This window comes from Tachyglossus aculeatus, unplaced genomic scaffold, assembly GCF_015852505.1.
Source record: "Tachyglossus aculeatus isolate mTacAcu1 unplaced genomic scaffold, mTacAcu1.pri scaffold_124_arrow_ctg1, whole genome shotgun sequence".
Classification (NCBI taxonomy): domain Eukaryota; kingdom Metazoa; phylum Chordata; class Mammalia; order Monotremata; family Tachyglossidae; genus Tachyglossus; species Tachyglossus aculeatus.
The window spans coordinates 645,428-665,937 of NW_024044853.1; the positions used below are offsets into that span (position 1 = coordinate 645,428).

At 42.9% G+C, this 20,510-nt stretch overlaps 2 pseudogenes; one reads left to right on the forward strand and one right to left on the reverse strand.

The window, feature by feature from the left end:
* The first annotated feature begins 4,964 nt into the window (after positions 1 to 4,964).
* Positions 4,965 to 6,212, forward strand: LOC119922794 (annotated as a pseudogene).
* Positions 6,213 to 15,493: 9,281 nt separating this feature from the next.
* Positions 15,494 to 16,418, reverse strand: LOC119922795 (annotated as a pseudogene).
* Positions 16,419 to 20,510: the final 4,092 nt, after the last annotated feature.

Below are 20,510 nucleotides of genomic sequence, written 5' to 3' on the forward strand. Positions count from 1 at the left end.
AGGTAAGATAGGAGGAGCAAGGTGATTGATTGCTTTAAAGCTAATGGTAAGGAATAAGATCATTCGGGTTGGCAGAGTCTCATCCTAAACCATAAGGTAGAAAGATAGTTGAAGGAAAGGTGCATGAGTGGAAAGTTAAGCCACTCATCTCTGTCCTCTTAATGCTGGTGCACAGTGGTATCATTCCAGCCAAGTGATGGGGTAAACAAGATAGGGACATAAACTCTATGGGTGGTTGAGAGTACTTCAGGGCTTATATGGTGAGGAAGTGTTCGAGTGGGAAGCAGTGAGGCCTAATGGAAAGAGCCCAGGCCTGGGAGTCAGAGGACCTGGATTCTAATCCTGACTCTGCCACTTGCCCGCTGTATGATCTTGGACAAGAAACACAATGGTAATTGTGGTATTTGTGAAGTGCTTAGTATGTGTAAAACACTGTTCTAAGCAGTAGGGTAGATACAAGTTAATCAGATTGTACACAGTCCCTATCCAACAAGGGGCTCCACAGTTTGAGAAGGAGGGAGAACAGGTATTGAATGCCCTCTAGACTGTAAGCTTTTTGTGACCAAGAAATGTGTCTACCACCTCTGTTTTATTGAACTTTCCCAAACACTTGTTATGTTTCTGCACACAGTAAGCCATTAAGCTTTCAATAAATACAAATTGAATTATTGATTTTACAGATGAGGTAACAGGCACAGAGAGGTCAAGTGCCTTGCTCAAAGTTACATACCAGTCACATGGTGGAGCCAAGGTAAGAACCCAGGTCCTCTGACTTAGGCCCATGCTCTTTCCATTAGGCCATGCTGTTCTTCTCTGCACTTCAGTTACCTTCTCTGTAACATGGGTATTGAATCCTCCTCTCTCCAATTTAAACTGTGAGCCCCATGTGGGACTGGAACTACAATGCTTGACATAGAGTAAACATTTAAGAAATACTATTAAAAAAGAGATAACAGAGGGAATATTTCAGTTTTGTTGTTAATTAGTATCCCAGAAAACACATCCACATGTTTTTGCTCCAGAAAATGAGGCCTTACTCAACTATACAAATTCCCTAAGTATTTGAAAAGCAGAAAAAGTCGTGAAGAAACCAAACTGAAAATAAATTGAAATTTCAAAAAAATTGCAATTGTCGAAGGGAAGGGTTTAAGAAGAGCAACAATTACCATACTTTCCCAAAGGGAGTGCTTGTTTCTTCTTTGTACATGGGCAATTGGGGGATTAGGAGGAGAATTTGAATCCCAAGGCACCTCAGGAGTAACTATGAACACAGCCACCAGAGGGAAGTTGGAGTTACTGATAATCAGAGAGTAAATTATATAAATCTTTGTTCAGTCATTTGAAAGAACTAAACTTGATTTATAGTCATAAGGTGGTAAATAATTTAATAAAGAATATGGATTTTAGACCATCATGGAGAGACCCAGGACCCAGAAATCATATGTTTCTTGTGAGTAGGAAATGTTTCTGTTATATTGTTGTATTGTACTATCCCAAGAGTTTAGTAGAGTGCTTTGCACACAGCAAACTCTTAATAAATGTTGACTGATTGACTGACTATAGAATGTTGTCCCTGAGCCATTTGGGATCAATACTGATAGAACATAAATAATTGAGGTAAAACAATCAAAATAAACCATAGCTTTTGCAGAGACTTTTCTTAAGGTTTATTCAGGGAAAACAATTATAATTAATACATTAGATACAATGGTAGTAGAATGAATTTCTATGAGGGCTGAGACAGTAGATTAAGATTTGGGAAAAAGGAAAGAGCAGAGAAAGAGAGGGATGCAGTCAGCATGGCAGGAAGGGGTGACATAGACGGAGACAAAAAAAGGGAGAGAAAATAGAGAGCAAAGGTGAAGAGAAGAAACACAAACTTTCATAACTACACACAAACTTGCAACTCCCTCTCTAGCTCTACACACACACACACACACACACACACACACACACAAAATCCAGAATGCCTTCTTCTTGGGCAGCCTGCAGGACACAGGAGTAGTAGAGATCATCTGAGAATGTCCCACCTCTGTCTGTCATGATGCTTCCTGCCGTGGGTTCATGATGTTACTGTTACTGCTCCTGAAATGAAGTTACCTCCAGCTGGGGGAACGGCATGTGTGGTGACTCCCTGGACTTTAGGAAACTCTGGAGAACAGCAGAGAACCTCTCTGTTCTCCTCTGAGATAGTGAAATGAGCCTGGGGCTGAAACAAGGGCAACATGGGAAGCACTGAAGCCTAGTGGGTAAAGCACACAACTGTTCTCTTTAAACTAAAAGATAGGTGAAGAAAACAAAAGATGAGTAGAAAAACGATCTACTCGTTTCTGTCCTCAAAATGTTGGGCAAGTCACAAAATGTTGGCCCACAAGGGCATCATTCCAAGCAAGCGATGGGGTAAGTAAGACAAGCACATCAATTTTATGGTAGGTTGAGAGTACATCAGGGCTTACATGATGAATATATTTTGAAGTGGGAAGCAGCATGGCCTAATGGAAAGAGATTAGACCTGGAAGTCAGAGGACTGGGGTTCTAATCCTGATTCTGCCGTTCATTCATTCATTCATTCATTCATTCAATCATATTTATTGAGCACTTACTATGTTCAGAGCACTGTACTAAGTGCTTGGGAAGTACAGAGGATTGGGGTTCTAATCCTGATTCTACCGTTCATTCATTAATACATTCATTCAACTGCATTTATTGAGTGCTTACTGTGTTCAGAGCACTGTACAAAGTGCTTGGGAAGTACAAGTCGGCGACATATAGAGATGGTCCCTACTCAACGATGGGCTCACAGTCTAGAAAGGGGAGACAGACAACAAAACAAGTAGACAGGTGTCAAAACTGTCAGAATGAATGTAATTATAGCTTTATGCACATCATTAATAAAATAAATAAAACAGTAAATATGTACAAGTAAAATAAATTAATAAATATGTACAAATATATACAAGAGCTGTGGGGAAGAGAAAGGGGTAGGGCAGAAGGAGGGGGAAGATGGGGAGGGGAGAAGGAGAGAAAAAAGGGGGCCCAGTCTGGGAAGGCCTCCTGGAGGAGATGAGGTCTCAGTAGGGCTTTGAAGGGAGGAAGAGAGTTAGTTTGGCGGATGCATGGAGGGAGGGTATTCCAGGCCAGGGGAAGGACAGGGGCCAGGGGTTGATGATGGGACAGGAGAGGACGAGGCACAGTGAGGAGATTAGCAGAAGAGGAGCAGAGGGTACGGGCTGTGCTGTAGAAGGAGAGAAGGGAGGTGATAGAAGGAAGGGAGAGAGAAGGGAGCTGTGAGTGAGGAGTTTTTGCTTGATTTCTAGGTTGACAGGCAACCACTGGAGATTTTTGAGGAGGGGAGTGACATGCCCAGAACGTTTCTATACAAAGATAATCCGGGCAGCAGAGTGAAGTATAGACTGAAGCAGGGAGAGACCGGAGGATGGGAGGTCAGAAAGGAGGCTGATGCAGTAATCCAGTCGGGATAGGATGAGAGATTGAACCAGCAAGGTGGCAGTTTGGATGGAGAGAAAAGGGTGGATCTTGGCGATGTTCTGGAAGTGAGACCGGCACATTTTGGTGATGGATTGGGTGTGTGGGGTGAATCAGAGAGTGGAGTCGAGGATGACATTAAGGTTGTGGGCTTGTGAGACGGGAAGGATGGTAGTGCCACCTACAGTGATGGCAACGTCAGGGAGAGGACAGGGTTTTGGAGGGAAGATAAGGAGCTCAGTCTTAGACGTGTTGAGTTTTAGATTACGGGCAGACATCTAGATGGAGATGTCCTGAAGGCAGGAGGAGATGCCAGCCTGGAGGGAGGGAGAGAGAGCAGGGGTGGAGATGTAGATTTGGGTGTCATCAGTGTAGAGATGATAATTGAGGCCGTGGGAGCGAATGAGTTCCCCTAGGGAGTGAGTATAGATAGAGAACAATAGGGGACCAAGAACTGACCCTTGAGGAACCCCTACAAGGGGATGGGAGGAATGTCATGTGTCAGCTGTGTGGCCTTGGGCCTCTCTGCCTCAGTTTTCCAACTCCAAATGGGGATTTAATAGCTGTTATTCATCTTACTTTGGCTGTGAGATTCATATCGGATAAGAACTGTGCCTGACCTGATTAACCTGTATCTACCCTAGTGCTTAGAGCAGTATTAAGCATATAGTAAGAATTAAACAAATACCATTTTTTAAAAAAATGGAGGGATAGCCTAGCCTCAAGAATAGAGGCAGAGAATATGGAAGGGGCAGGGAGGGCATGATTATGTGACCACTCTGACTCCAGCAGACCCCCAGGAATGAACCTCTAACCAGATTCCAGAAACTCCAATTTCCTTTCTGCAGAGAGCCTAAGCAAGATGGAGACTGGCACCACCTCCTCTAGATCTTGCTCTAAACACTGCCCTAGGAGCAGAGGGGCACGTGCCAGAATTCTCTTCGCCCATCAGGCACCTAGGTAAATTGGAAATTCAGAAAACTGGCGTTCCAACCCCTCCACCCCGAAGTTGAGTCAGGATTTGGAGAAGTAGTAGGGTGAAAAGGCTAAGTGCAGCTCAGAAATCAATTATGCTTTCATGGAGCTCTTCCTTTGTGCAGAGCACTGTAATAAGCGCTAGGGGAAGTACAGTACAGTAGAGCTGGTAACCTGGTTCCTGCCATCAGTTTGCAGTCTAGTAGATTGTCCACGGCACACAGTGTCACATTTTTTGTGGTGCCCACAGAGGCTGAGTGACCACCCTACAAACCAGCTTTGTACCAAAGAAACCGGATCTCTGGTATCACTCTACACACTCAGGAGAGGCAACATTGCTTTTTGATTTTAGTGTTTTTCTCTTCCTTATGAAAATTTTTAAAATTCTGAACAAAAACTATCCATTACTAGTTTGCTTCCTGATGCTCTAAATCAGTCCATAATTCTTCTTCTACTGTGGGATTATGGGAGACACAGGCTTTTTGTTTCTTCATCTGATACTGATGGAGAAAACCTTCAGTGCTGGTAGGTTTAATATTGAGTTAATCTAGAGATATTTCCAAGAGAGGAGACAAATATAGGGCATGTTTTACACAGTTGATAACACGAATGGATCAATTTTTGAGGGCCTGAGAGAGACTCAGTGAGTGAAGGATAGATCTTCCTCCAGGAAGGTAAAAAGGAATCTGCTCATTGTCTACACCAGTTATTCACTTCAGTGATTTTCAGGGGGCAAAGTATCAGAGAGCATCATACTTTTTGCTTTCATTTCTTTGACCAGATTCTGTCACACCCCAGCAGAGGAAAAACACACATTTTGGAGATCTGGCTGCAGCAAACACCACAGTGACCGAATCTATTCTTGTGGGTCTGGTTGACAATCCAGATATGAAGGTCATTGGCTTCCTGACATTCTTCATGATTTATTTGGTCACCTTGATTGGAAATCTAGGGTTGGTCACAGTTATTAAGGCTGACACTCAACTGCACACCCCCATGTATTATTTTATCAGTCATTTGGCTTTCTTAGATGTCTGTTATTCCTCCACCGTTCTTCCCAAGATCTTAGACAACCTCTTAGCGCAGAATGAAACCATTTCCTTTAACGGATGTGCTGCCTAAATGTATTTTTTAATTGTTCCAGCCAGCAGCGAGTGTTATCTCCTGGCTGCAATGGCTTATGATCACTACGTGGCAATCTGTAACCCCCTGCTTTATTCATGCATTATGTCCCAGAGAGTCTGTTACCTCTTAGTGGCCGGCTCCTATCTGGTTGGCTTTATAACTGCCACCACGCAGACCTATCTCACCTTCAGATTACCCTTGTGTGGCTCCAATGTCATTAATCATTTTGTCTGTGATGTTCCCCCACTGTTATCTCTGTCTTCTTCAGCTACCTACATCAATGAGTTTGTGCTATTTGTCTGTGCCATCTTTCTTGGAGTATTAACGTCCTCAGAAATCTTGGCATATTAGGTGCCATCCTGAGAATCCAATCTGCAGAGGGGAAGCAGAAAGCTTTCTCCACCTGTGCCACCCACCTGTGTTCGGTGGTACTTTCCTACAGGACATCAACATTTAATTACATGCGGTGAGCATTTGATTACTCTCTGGGGCAGGATAAAGTGATTTCAGTGTTTTATACAGTGGTGATCCCCATGCTGAGCCTCATGATCTATAGCCTGAGGAACCAGGAGGTCAAGAGGTCAATGAGAAGAATCACTAATATAAAAAAGGCTTATTCATGCTGAATTTAAATACAGCAAAATAATAGCATTGGAAATTGAGTGTTTGCTTTCTAGTTAGTCAACCATAGTTATTGAGCACTTATTGTTTGCAGAGCATGGTACAAACACTTAGGAGAGTACAGTATAACAATATAATAGACACATTCCCTGTCCACAAGGAGTTCACAGTCTAGAGGAGGAGATAGACATTAATCTAAATTAATAAATTATATATATGTACGTAAGAGCTGTGGGGCTGGAAGGGGAGGATGAAAAAAGGGAGCAGGTCAGGTCGATTCAGAAGGAAGTTGAAGAAAAGGAAAAGGGAGCTTAGTCAGGGTTTAGTCTACTTAGTTAATCTTTAAAATGAGGATGTTTACAAATGTTAACTAAATTCTGAAATTTAATATAAAAATGAAATGGAAAAATCCAAATATTTCCTATGCATTTATATGAACAGATTTACCTCATGATTTCCTTTTCTGACATTCAAGAATAGTTGAAAAGTATGATGCATACTTTGTTAACTGTCCTATACCAGGCCTGTTTTAACAATAATAATGATAATGATGGTATTTGTTAAGTGCTTTCTATGTGCCAAGCACTGTTTTAAGTGCTGGGGGAGATACAGTGTTATCAGGTTATATCAGATGGGGCTCATAGTCTTAATCCCCATTTTTACAGATGAGGTAATTTAGACACAGAGAATTTAAGTGACTTGCTCAAAGTCACACAGCTGACAAGGACCCAGGATTAGAACCCACAACCTCTGAATTCCAAGATGGTGCTCTTTCCACCAGGCCATGCTGCAAGCCTGCCTCTTAATATATTAATCTTTGTGAAGACTGTGCTCAAAGAAGAGCAACCGCTACCCTTCTTACTGATGGGCCACTTCTATAGTGGTCTTCCAACATTCCACTACTATATCCCATTGGTAGAGATTGTGCTTCACCAGGTCTTTTCAATCAATCAATCATTCAATCAGTCATATTTATTGAGCACTTAATGTGCGCAGAGCACTGTACTAAGCGCTTGGGAAGTACAAGTTGGTAACATATAGAGACAGTAACTACCCAACAGTGGGTTTACAATCTAGAAGGGGGAGAATAAATATGTACAAACATATATACATATATACAGGTGTTGTGGGGGAGGGAAGGAGGTAAGGAGGGGGGATGGAAGGGGGGGAGGGGATGAGGGGAGGGGGTCCCACGTGGGGCTCACAGTCTTAATCCCCATTTTCAGATAAGGTATCTGAGGCCCAGAGAAGTTAAGTGGCTTGACCAAAGTCACACAGCTGACAATTGGTGGAGTCAGGATTTGAACCCATGACCTCTGACTCCAAAGCCCGAGCTCTTTCCACTGAGTCACGCTGCTTCTTTTCAAGGTTCATTCTGCCCTTCTGGCTTGGGTGTGTGGCCCCTTTCGGGTCACCAAACCATAATTATTCAACTATTTGCCATAGATTACCTACCTAAGGGAGCTGTGTTGCTGTGACCACCACCGTTCTGTTGTGCTGACTGAGTTTCGTTTTCCCATCATTGGTAATTTCTTCCTGCCATTTGATATTGAGTGTGGTTCATAGATCATACTGACTTTAGGAGCTGGATGCAGATCTTGAAAATAAGTAGGATCCTGGCCTAATGGGTAGAGCATCAGACTGGGAGTCAGAAGCACTTGGTTTCTAATCCTGGCTCTGCCACTTGTCTGCTGTGTGATCTTGGGCAAATCACTTTACTTCTCTGGGCCTCAGTTACCTAACCTGTAAAATTGGAGTTAAGACTGTAAGTCCGATGTGGGACAGAGATGACAACCAACCTGATTAACCCCATCACTTAGTACAGTGTCTGGCACATAGTAAGTGCTGAACAAATATGATATTTTAAAAAGTACAAACATCACAGTCATGTTCAAGTTTAGATACCACAACAATCCCGTCATGGACTCCAACAAGGTTTGGCCTCAGTTAACTTGTCATTTCATATTATTAATCTGCCAAAAGTCTTTTTGGATGTCTGGATTCTGTGTTCTACTGAACTCTGTTGCACAGTCAACTCTCTTCACTATGGTCTACTTCATCACTGCATATTACCCCATGGCAGTGACTTGCTTTCTTGTTTCCAGGGCCTCTGGTATTCTTCACCTTACTGTGATAGTCTTGACAGTTCTTTGATTATACCTCCCTGTTCAGCTCAGGTACTTCCTTGGCTCTTTGCATTATCAGCATCAACAGCATTTCATGAGCATCTACTGTGTGCAATGTTCAGTATTAGATGCTTGAGAAATCAATCGATGGTATTTACTGAGCACTTACTATATTCAGTCCACTGTCCTAAGCATTTGGGAGGGATAAATACCACAGAATTAGCAGACATGTTCCCTGACCATAGCGAGAAAATACAGAAGTAAAAGAGGTGATTCCTTTTCTTGAGGAGCTACACTACCCAACCTATCCTGGTTTCTGATCAGGGGCAAAGGAAGAGATCAAAGCACAGAGGAAAATATCGTGTCTGATTCCAAGGTCAGGAAGTGGAGAAGACTGATGAATTTAGTTGGGGAGGAATGAATGGAAAATCTAGGCTAGATACATGAGGGTGGAAGTTGTAAGATAATAACTCTATTGTTCTATCCTAGTCACAGAGTACCCACAGAAAGCAATCAATAAATGCTATTGATGAATAAGGAACAACCAATTTAGAGGTAGGAAGGGACTTGGAAAAAGAAATGAGGAAGTATTTGAGAACCTGAGAGACTTGACTAAGATGTCCTGCAACTCAGCCCTGGATCTTTCAAAATCAGTGCCATGCTCCCTTGAACAGAAGCTTTGTCTCCCAGCTAATCCTGTGCCTGTGTTTTCCGGGAAATTTTGTATTGTACTCTTCCAAGCTCTTAGTACAGTGCTCTGTACATAGTAAGCACTCAATAAATATCACTGATGATCATCGATAATGAGGTCTCTTAGAAATAATAATTATGACAATAATGGCATTTGTTAAGCACTTACTGTGTGCCAAGCACTGTTTTAAGCGCTGGGGGGATACAAGGTAATCTGGTTGTCCCACGTGGGGCTCACAGTCTTAATTCCCATTTTACAGATGAGGCAACTGAGGCACAGAGAAGTTAGGTGAGATGCCCAAAGTCACAAAGCTGACAAGTGGCAGAGCCGGAAATAGAACCCATGACTTCTGATTCCCAAGCCCATGCTTGCTGTGTCTCAGAAAATACCCATTACTGTCTCTCTTAGAAACCCCTGCAGTGTGGCTTCTTCCATTAGGAGGGCTTCCCTTAACAAGAAATGCTGTATTTGATCTTTCCATACAAAATCCTATATTTAAGGACGTTTTTCTTATTCAGCTGTGAATGGAGGGCTTGAGTAATGGAGTTTTCATGTGACTGAGACATCAGTGAGGTTGAAGCAATTGTATGAGCTATAGGGATGAAGAACTCATATTAACACCAGAAGAAAGGAAGGGAAGTAAGGAAAAGAGGAAGGGAGGGAAGGGAAGGAGTTTCATTCACCTTGAACTGGACTCCCAGGAGCAGAATCTGCTCACTGTGGTTTGGATGGACATGAAGAAGAGTTAGGAAAATAGGAGTTTTTCCCAACTAAGGTTCTTACCCCAATCATTGAACTACACTGCTGCCTTGACCATACTGACAGAGTGGTCCAGAAAGAGGAGAAAGCCCTGTTTTTGCTTCCTTGAGGAATCTTGGCATTTTCCACCACTTATCTGAGATTCTTCTGGCCAGGTTGGGAGGTGTTCACAGCTTTTCAGAGGGGGATTGTGGGTCAAGGGTAGGGAGGCTAGGGAAGATAGATTATTGCTCTTACATAAGACAGACAATTACTTCAAAGCTTTATTGAAAGCACATTAACCTTCAAGAGACCTTCCCTGACTTGACACTCCTGTCCTCTTCTCCCACTCCTTTCTGTGTTGTCCTGACTTGTTCCCTGTATTCACCCCCACCCCCACCACCAGCCCCACAGCACTGATGTACGTCTGTAATTTTTTTATTTATGTTAATATCTGCCTCCCCATCTAGAATGTAAGCTCACTGTGGGCAGGGAATGTGCTTGTCTGTTGTATAATAATAATAACTGTGGTATTTGTTAAACACTTACTATGTTCCAGGCACTGTACTAATCTGCACTGTACTAAGCACCGTGGTGGATACAAGCAAACCGGGTTGGACACAGTCCCTGTCCTGCATGGGGCTCAGTCTTGATCCCCATTTTCCAGATGAGGTAACTGAGGAACGGAGAAGTGAAGTGACATGCCCAAGGCCACACAGCAGACAAGTGGTGGAATGGAATTAGAACACATTACCTCCTGATTCCCAGGCCTTTGCTCTATCCACTACGCCATGCTGCTTCTCAAGCAGCATGTACTCTCCCAAGCACTTAGTACAGTGCTCTGCACAAAGTAAATGCTCAAAAATTATTACTAAATGACTAACTGGGAGAGAAGAGTTGGAATCAGTGGTGCAGGGGAAAATCTTATCCATCTCGGCAACTTTTGAGGGTATTTCTGCCTGTGGCCTCCCTCTGTAACTGGAGCTGGTTAGAGCCAGTTGAGGGTGTGATGAGTTTTAAAGGACTGGGACGAGTTCCCCCCATTAGACCAAGTTGGAATAGTGCTCAATCTATTTCGGACATCGAGAGCTGTTGCAAAATGACAAACTAAAGTTACCTCTTCATTTTTAAGGCAGGAACATCTCTATCGCTGGTGTAGCCCAAGCATGTGCACCAGGACAGAACTCAAATTCCCACAGTTAATATTCACAGTAATCACTATTCAATCCAAATGGGGAATATGATATTTTAAAAAACAGAAAAGCAAGAAGAATTAATAAAAGAACATTCTTGGTGGGAATGCAAGACCAAGATTTGTTGAAGCATTGCAGGTTGTTCAACTAGCAGAAAGCAATAAATCACATTTCCATTACAAGGGATTATGTCTGATCTCATTATCTTTAACTATTATCTTGTATCTACCTCAGTGCTTGGCACCAAGTAAACCCTTAACAAATACCACGGTAATAATAAATATTATTAGTGTCTCACCACAATAGGAACACACTGGCAGACTTGCTGGGCCACCCAGCTCTGTTTCAAAGAGAGTAAACATTGCTGAGTATGCCAAGGCAGGCCACCCTGGATTCAGCTTCTCCTAGCATTTTCATATTTATATATACCCATCCTCAGCATTTATATATGAATGTTAATTATTACTATCATCATTGTCAATAATGATAATAATAACTTTATTTGTTAAGAACATACTATGTACCAAGCACTGTAATAAGCACTGGGATAGACACTAGATAATCAAGCCCTACATAGGGCTCACAATCTAAATTGAAAGGAGGACAGGGACTGAATCCCCATTTTGCAGATAAGGGACCTGAGGCACAGAGAATTTAAGTGACTTGTCCAAGGTAACACAGTTGAAAAGTGGCAGAGTAAGGATCTCCCATCCTCATGTCTCTCCCCACTTCAATCCATACTTCATGCTGCTGCCTGGATTATCTTTGTCCAGAAACGCTCTGGGCATGTTACTCCCCTCCTCAAAAATCTCCAATGGCTACCAATCAATCTGCGCATCAGGCAGAAACTACTCACCCTCGGCTTCAAGGCTCTCCATCACCTAGCCCCCTCCTATCTCACCTCCTTTCTCTCCTTCTACAGCCCACCCCGCACCCTCTGCTCCTCTGCCGCTAATCTCCTCACCGTACCTCGTTCTCGCCTGTCCTGCCATCGACCCCCGGCCCACGTCATCCCCCGGGCCTGGAATGCCCTCCCTCTGCCCATCCGCCAAGCTAGCTCTCTTCCTCCCTTCAAGGCCCTACTGAGAGCTCACCTCCTCCAGGAGGCCTTCCCAGACTGAGCCCCCTCCTTCCTCTCCCCCTCGTCCCCCTCTCCATCCCCCCAAGAAAATGGCACGTTCTTGTCTGTCCTGTCATCGACCCCTGGCCCACATCCTACTTCAGGCCTGGAATGTCCTCCGTCCTTACATCTGCCAAAGAAGCACACTTCCCCCCTTCAAAGACCTACTGAAAGCTCACCTCCTCCAGGAGGCCTTCCCAGAATAAGCCCCCCTTTTTCTCTGCTCCACCTCTCCTCCCAATTGTCCTGACTACGTCCCTTTGTTCTACCACCTCCCCTTCCCACAACACGTGTGTTTATATGTACATATTTATCATTCTATTTATTTCATTAATGATGTGCATATATCTATAATTCTATTCATTTCTATTAATGCTATTGATGCCTGTTTACTTGTTTTGATATCCGTCTCCCCCCTTCTAGATTGTGAGCCCATTGTTGGGTAGGGATTTTCTCTATTTGTTGCTGAATTGTACTTTCCAAGAACTTAATACAATGCTCGGCACACAGTAAACGCTCAATAAATATGATTGAATGAATTAATGAATTTGGTTGTCTCCCGGCTCCACTCTTACTCTTATTTTTTCTCCCCTTCTGCCTTCTACTTCACTTTCCCAGGGGTGGAGAAAGTGTGGAAGCAGTGGGTGGGACCTGAAGGAAAGGAAGCCTGCCTATTCCATGCCCGGAACAGACTCCTTCCCTCCCTTCTTTCCCTGCTCTCACCATGGCCCTTCCTTCTATGAATGTGCTCCCTCATTAGACTCTAAGCACCCTGAGGGTAGGGATCCTGTCTTCAAACTCCTCTATTCTATTCCACATGCTGAATATAGCACTCTACACACAGCAGGCTCTCAATAAATACTATTACTTGTTGACTATTGCTACCCTTACCTCCCTGACTGTGTCCCTTTCTTTCTCTCTTCAACCATTTCCTTGACAGAATTTTTAAAATATATTTTGGTTCCTTTTGAGAATTCCAAAAGAAGGTGGGACCCCTCCACTTCCAGAATCACCCATATCAGTCTGAATAGAATTCCTTTTCTGAAAATCACACTGATTTCTCCTGCGTGTTTGTGCACTGCACAGAGACTGTTGAGTCAATACAGAGCCACATGGAGCCTTGGGCCACAAGGGGCCTCTGCTGGGATACAGAGTCTAATAAAGGGCTCAACACGGATTCAGTCTTGGGGTGAATCAGAGTTTGAGTGTTATCTCACAAAAGAGCAAATTTAGCTGCTCTAGCACCCTTAAAATTTACCTATGTGTCCTCCTTCCTCCTACAGCATTTTAGCCCAGACCACATGGAAGTGTGTAACTACATTCAGAGTTCTGGAGTTTGAGATTATTTGGATTTCCTCACAGCATTCCAAATGCATTCTCTCCATCCGACCCCCTACCTGCACCACCACCCTGGACACTTTTCTCTAATAAAAATAATAATAGTAATAATAATAATAACAATAATTGGGGTACTTGTTAAGTATTTACTCTGTGTCAAGCACTGTACTAAGCTCTGTAGTGGATACAACACAATCAGATCATAGTTCCTGACTCCCCACTTATCAGCTGTGTGACTTGGGCAAGTCACTTCACTTCTCTGGGCCTCAGTTCCCTCATCTGTAAAATGGGGATGAAGACTGTGAGCCCCCCGTGGGACAATCTGATCACCTTGTAACCTCCCCAGCGCTTAGAACAGTGCTTTGTGCATAATAAGCGCTTAATAAATGCCATTACTGTTATTATTATTATACAGTTAAAGTAGGAGAAGGAACAGGTATTTAATCTCCATTTTATAGATGAGGAAACTGAGGTTCAGGGAAGTTAAGTGACTTGCCTAACATTGCACAGGAATTAAGTGGGGAGCCGGGATTAGACTCAGGTTCTCTGACTCCCGGGCCTAGGACCTTCATTCCAAAGCTATTGGATCCCAATAGGGATCTCCCTATTTCTTATGTTCCTGCCTGTTTCAAAAATGAATTCAAACAGCCGAAACCTACAGTGCATTCTTTACAGGAGTGAAAATGAAGTCTGGCATCAGTCTGAAAAGTATCAAAAGTTGTATTATTGAGAATACAACTATGAAAAGGAAATAAAACACATTATCTCTGCTCTCTACTTCCAATCTAAGGAAGAAGCTTACTCACAACTGTATGATTCTGTACCTTGCCTGTTGCTTTCTGTTATTGCTTCTTGCCTATAATTTCAAGAAGCCTGAAGCTTCTCCCACAGCTAGCTACACCAGGTTCCGAGCAGTCCTGATACAAGAAGGAAGAATAGAACTGAAGGGACAAATGGTCGGAAGAGAGAAATGGAGAGACAGAGAAGGGAAGGGAAGGGAATGAGGGAAAAAAGGGAGGGAAGGACAATGTAGTGGAGAGGGAAGTTATGAATGTTATACTAAACATTTCATTTGGTGTAAGGTTTAAATGTGCTCATTGGGCAGTTTGGAGCCACTTCCCAACAGATTCATCCATCATAAAGCCCTCCAACCCCCGAGCTCCATCAGTGGCCTTGTAAAGTGCAAATTCTCTTGGCCTGCTCCGAGAAGGGCCGTCAGCCCTGACATAAATTCTGCCTTTGGTGCAGTGAGGTATTTGGGAAGTTAGGGTTCCACCATGTATAGGGTGGTCACCCAATTCTTTTTTGGCACAAAGATGGACAAGTGTTCTCAGCATAATTAAAGATAAAGTTACAGAAAGAGCCATAGCTTATAGGAAATAGCAGAATCTTGGTTCTAGAACACTAACCCTATTCCTAACATCCCAAATATGTAATAGAGAGCAGAGCGATCATAAAGCAGAAATACTGTGAGAATATTTTGTTATGGACATCAGGCAATCAATCCGTGTTATGTATTGAGCACTTAGTGTGTGCACAGCATTTTGCAAAGTGCTTGGAAAAGTACAATGCAACAGAGTTAGTAGACATATTCCCTGCCAACAAGGAGTTTTCAATCTGGAGGAGGACCTTACAGTTTAGAGTTTTCACAGGAAATCACCTGAAAAATGTTGGATTTAATATCTTGGAGATGTTCACCCATTAATTTGTGCTTTATATACCCTTGTTTACACAGAAAATGTTTTACCCTAGAGCTCTTCTATGATTTCTTTTTGCCTTCCTATTATGAACATCTGTGTTCCTATTCTCATTCATTTATTGTTCATTGTTGTCCATTTATTGTTCACTAGAGAATCAGTGCAGTCTAGTAAAAAGAACACAGGCCAGGGAGTCAGAGGACAAAGCTCTAATCCCAGCTCTGCCATTTACCTGCTGTGTAAACTGGGGGAAGACACTCAACTAATCTGTGCCTCATTTTCCTCATCTATATAATGGCGATCCAATACCTGTTCTCCCTCCTACTGTGAGTTCTGGGTGGGACAGGAACTACTGGCATTGCTTAAAGGAGGTTTTGATGTAATTATTGCTGGCATTTTTTCCACTTTATTGACCTTTTCAAAGCCTCCTTCACATCCTTGTTCCTCAGGCTGTAAATCAGGGGGTTTAGCACGGGGATGACCAGGGTGTAAACCACTGCAGATACTTTCTCTTGCTCCAGGGAATACTGGGAACTGGGCTGAATGTAGCTGAACGACAGAGAGCCATAGAACAAGATCACAGCTGTCAAGTGGGAGGCGCAAGTGGAGAAGGATTTGTATCTCCCCTTGACTGAGCCTATCCTGAGGATGGTGGTGACAATTTGGACATAAGAGATCACGATGATAATTAAGGTGATTGCTGAAATCGCTCCAGAGAAGGTCAAAAGCAGCAGCTCATTGGTGTGGGAGTCAGAACAGGAGTTTCAGGAGAGGGGGGATATCACAGAAGAAATGATTGACGACATTAGGTCCACAGCAATTCAACCTCAGTAATCCAGTTGTGTGTGTCAACAAATTGGCAAGACCTCCCAGGTAGCATGCTAGCACTAGCTGAAGGCAGATCTTTGGGGTCATGATAGCTGTATATAATAGGGGGTTGACAATCGCTGTATAGCGGTCATATGCCATGATAGCCAGCAGTAATATAAATGGCAAAAAAAAAAAACTCTGAAAGACACAGCCAATAAATGAGCTGGACTTACATTCCAAAAGGAAATTAATCAACATTTTAGTGGCCAGGACAGTCGAGTAGCAGATATCACAGAGTGCAAGGTTACACAGAAAGACGCACATGGGAGTGTGAAGGGTGGCATCAATGTGGATTAATAGGATCATATACACATTTCCTGTCAGAGTGACCAGATAAATGATCAAGAACAGGGCAAAGAGAGGCATCTGCAATTCTGGACAATCTGTCAGGACCAGAAGTAGGAACTCAATCACTGATGTGTTGTTGCTTCCAGCCATGTATTCAGATTTTCAAATGGATTTTCCTTTTAAATAGAAAGCAAAGTGATGTCAACAATAATCGATCATATCATTTATTAAAGATATTTATTAAACTATGAAAGAGAGCAATAACTGGGGTATTTGTGAAAAACTTATTATGTGCTAAGCACTGTGTAAGTGCCAAGATAGATAGAAAATAATAAAATGGGACATAGAGGCTGCCCCACGGGATTCAGCTTAATCCCCATTTTACATATGAGGAAACCTAGGCCCAGAGATGATAAACGACTAGGTCACAGAAAAGGTAACAGAGCTGAGATTTGAACCGAGGTCTTCTGTGCTCTAGTGACAGGGATTGTAGTAGTAATGGTATTTATTAAGTGCCTTTTGACTGCCATGTACTGAACTAAGGACTGTGGAGAGTACAATAGGAGCAGAAGACACTTTCCTGGCCCATCATTAAATCAATCAATCAATGGTAAGTTGTACTTGGAAGAGAACAATACAATACAATATTTGGTAGAATAGTTGGTAGACATGATAGAGGAGAGTATGGGGTAGTGGATAGAGCATGAGCCTGGGAGTCTGAAGGTTATAAGTGCTAATCCTGGCTCCCCTCCTTGTCTATATGGCCTTGGGTAAGTCACTTCACTTCTCTCTGCCTCAGGTACCTCATATATAAAATGGAGATGAAGACTGTGAACACCATAAGGGGACTGTGTCCAACCCAATTTGTTTAAATCCACTCCAGCACTTAGTACAGGTCCTGGCACAAAGTAAGTGCTTAACAAATGCTATTATTATTATTATCATTATTATTATTACTCATGCCCACAAAGAGCTTACAATCTAGAGGGGGAGATAGACAGAGTAAATTTTGGATTAGGGAAATGGCACGGTACATACGTACATTAACTTCCATATCCAAATGAATCCTACTTCGTCATCTGAAAGGCTGGGTTAATAAAAGATATCAATCCTCTTCTTTGTAACAATGACTTTATTCAATTACATCCCAGTAAAAGAGAGGAAGGTATTCACTGAGAGAGTGCTTAGCCCCAAGCCTCTGCTAATACAGTCAGCCCAGAGAACTTACCTAAATTCCTTCTAGATGTATTTTTTGGTTTTGTTTTGATTTGTTTTCCAGCTGCTACTAATGTTGCTATGGACTGTGATCCATAGCCTGTGGGCTTACTCAAAACACCTTTTTCCTAGTTCAGAAACTAAAGGGTGAAACAATTGAGAGGACTCATAACCATATCCTATGCAGCTATGCAACCTCAGGATGTGGAGTTTGAAAGAAACCTGAATCAGAAACCAAAGTTATTTTGTGGCTATGAAAACAAATCCTATTTTTCTATAATAGCTGAGTCCTACTATCCATTTTGGAGTAGTTTAGTAACTATGGAGGAGAAAGCAACCACTCTTGTGCCCAATCTCTTCCCAATTAATTCTCGATTAGAAAGAGGTTGCTATTCCAAGGACAGAAGCCATATGTCCTGCTGCCTACTCTGACCTTTGATAGTGTTGATCTCTTGATACATAGAAGAAAGATCAACTGGGGGACAGAGCAATAAGAATCAGCATTCTGGAGATACTCCAGGAGTGTGTGTCTGCCCCCCTGCTCCAAACACATGCCAGCCATGGTGTTAAATGGTGCCCCTTGACAGTCCACATAATAATAATAATACTATTTGTTAAGTACTTACTATGTGACAAACACTATACTAAGCACTGTAGTGGATGCAAGATAATCGGGTCCCACATAGGGCTCAAAGAGGGAGAACAGATATTGAATCCCCACTTTTGCAGATGAGGGAACTAAGGCACAGAGAAGTGACTTTCCCAAGATCACACAGCAGGAAAGGGGCAGAGCTAGGTTTAGAACCCAGGTCTCCTGACTCCCAGGCCCACCCCTTGATTTCTTATGCTGAACATAAGAGGAACGTATATGAATTCTCCTTTCTTATGACATCCCTATTAGTCAGTCCAGTTGTCTCAAGTACAGAGGGAAGAAATTATTACTCTCATCATTATAATCATTTTTATAATTTTTATTTAAATCAGCTTCTGGCCTCATTAATATATTTTGCTTTCCACTGTGTATCGATGGCAGAAAGCAAAAAGAACCAAAGTTTTACCACCCTAAAATTACCTTAGTTTTAAGGGACCCCCAAGAAGCTGAGTTGTAATATAACGCCTCAAGGAGAAAATTTGGCAATTTGAGTAGACTAAAATGAATAAATCATATTTGAAGAATTTACAGTTCTTCCCCTGGGAGGGCAGAGAAAGCACAACACTTTCCATTGAGGGAATGCTCAGTATGTAGGGAAGCAGCATGGCCTAGTGGATTTAGCATGGGCCTGGGAGTCAAAAGGATCCGGCTTCTAATCCCGGCTATGTCACTTGTCTGCTATGTGACCTTGGATAAGTCACTTCATCTCCTCAGTTTCCTCATCTGTAAAATGGGCATTAAGACTGTGAGCCCCATGTGTGACAGGGACTGATAGACATCCCAGCGCTTAGTACAGTGCCTGGTACATAGAAAGCACCAAATACCACTATTATCATTATTAATATGTCCCGTTAACTGGCTGGTAAGTTGACTAACTTTATTCTTGACAACCTGGCTGTGATCTCAACAATTTTTACTTGTAAATCAGACTCTTGCACCTTCCTCCATTTAAAAACCATCAGACGTCTTAGACCATGCTTTTCCATTGTGCACTGTGGAACTGGTGATGTTCAGAATGGCTCCTAAGAGCTGTAGAGTCCAGGTAAGGAACTGCATTCTGGGAACAGCTGCTCACTCACTGGGCTTCCTCTACTGAGATTCAGCTAGGAATGGGTTGTAAGGAAAGGGACAAAATTTAGAAAAGCCTCTTTTCCACTGTGCTCCAATCTAGGAAGGTTATGGCATAGCTCTCCCTTATTCACTGAGAAACCACCTGATGGTATTCATTGCTCTAACTTTTTAGGTGGTGTAACCTTGCACTTGAAAGTCCAAATAGCCACATATATGTTAACATAACCACATACTATTTTCACTCAAAATGTCCTCACCTGTTTAGTAGCTTTGATTTTTGTCTTGCAATTCTACTCTACAAGTAAAAAAACTAAATATTACCACTTACCTTCATAATAGAGGAATTTCTCCCATCAATTCTAATCAGAATCACTAGATCTAGTTCGACTCTCCACTTCACTTGCCTGCAGAGACCTAGCCAGTAAATGGAGAGTAGAATATTCTTCCCTCAAATCTTTCACGCTGATAGGCTTCCCATATCAGATGAGAGTGTTAGAATGGCAAAGAAATACTCGCTGTCTTTTATCATGCAAAGTCCAGAATGATTACATGCCCATTTCTGGGAGGATTCAGCCTTAGCAGTTTATATGGGTAATGAAGATGTTTTTATATTGGATTGAGGATCACTTGGGGACAAAGTCCTTGGCTTATAACACAGTCCCGAAACTCAGGCGACCCACAGATTGGATCATTAACTTGTCTTTTGGGTCCCCTGGGCTCAGACTTCTCTGAAGGTAATACTGATGGTAATACTCTCCAGGCTCTCCCCCTCTCTCCAGGCTCTCCCCCTCTCTCCAGGCTTCTCCCCCTCTCTCCAGGCTCGCATCTCCTCCTGCCTTCAGGACATCTCCATCTGGATGTCTGCCCGCCACCTAAAACTCAACATGTCCAAGACTGAACTCCTTGTCTTCCCTCCCAAACCCTGCCCTCTCCCTGACTTTCCCATCTCTGTTGATGGCACTACTATCCTTCCCGTCTCACAAGCCCGCAACCTTGGTGTAATCCTCGACTCTTCTCTCTCATTCACCCCTCACATCCAAGACATTACCAAAACCTGCCGGTCTCAGCTCCGCAACATTGCCAAGATCCGCCCTTTCCTCTCCATCCATACCGCTACCCTTCATGTTCAAGCTCTCATCCTATCCCATCTGGACTACTGCATCAGCCCTCTCTCTGATCTCCCATCCTCGTGTCTCTCCCCACTTCAATCCATATTTCATGCTGCTGCCCGGATTGTCTTTGTCCAGAAACGCTCTGGGCATGTTACTCCCCCCCTCAAAAATCTCCAATTGCTACCAATCAAT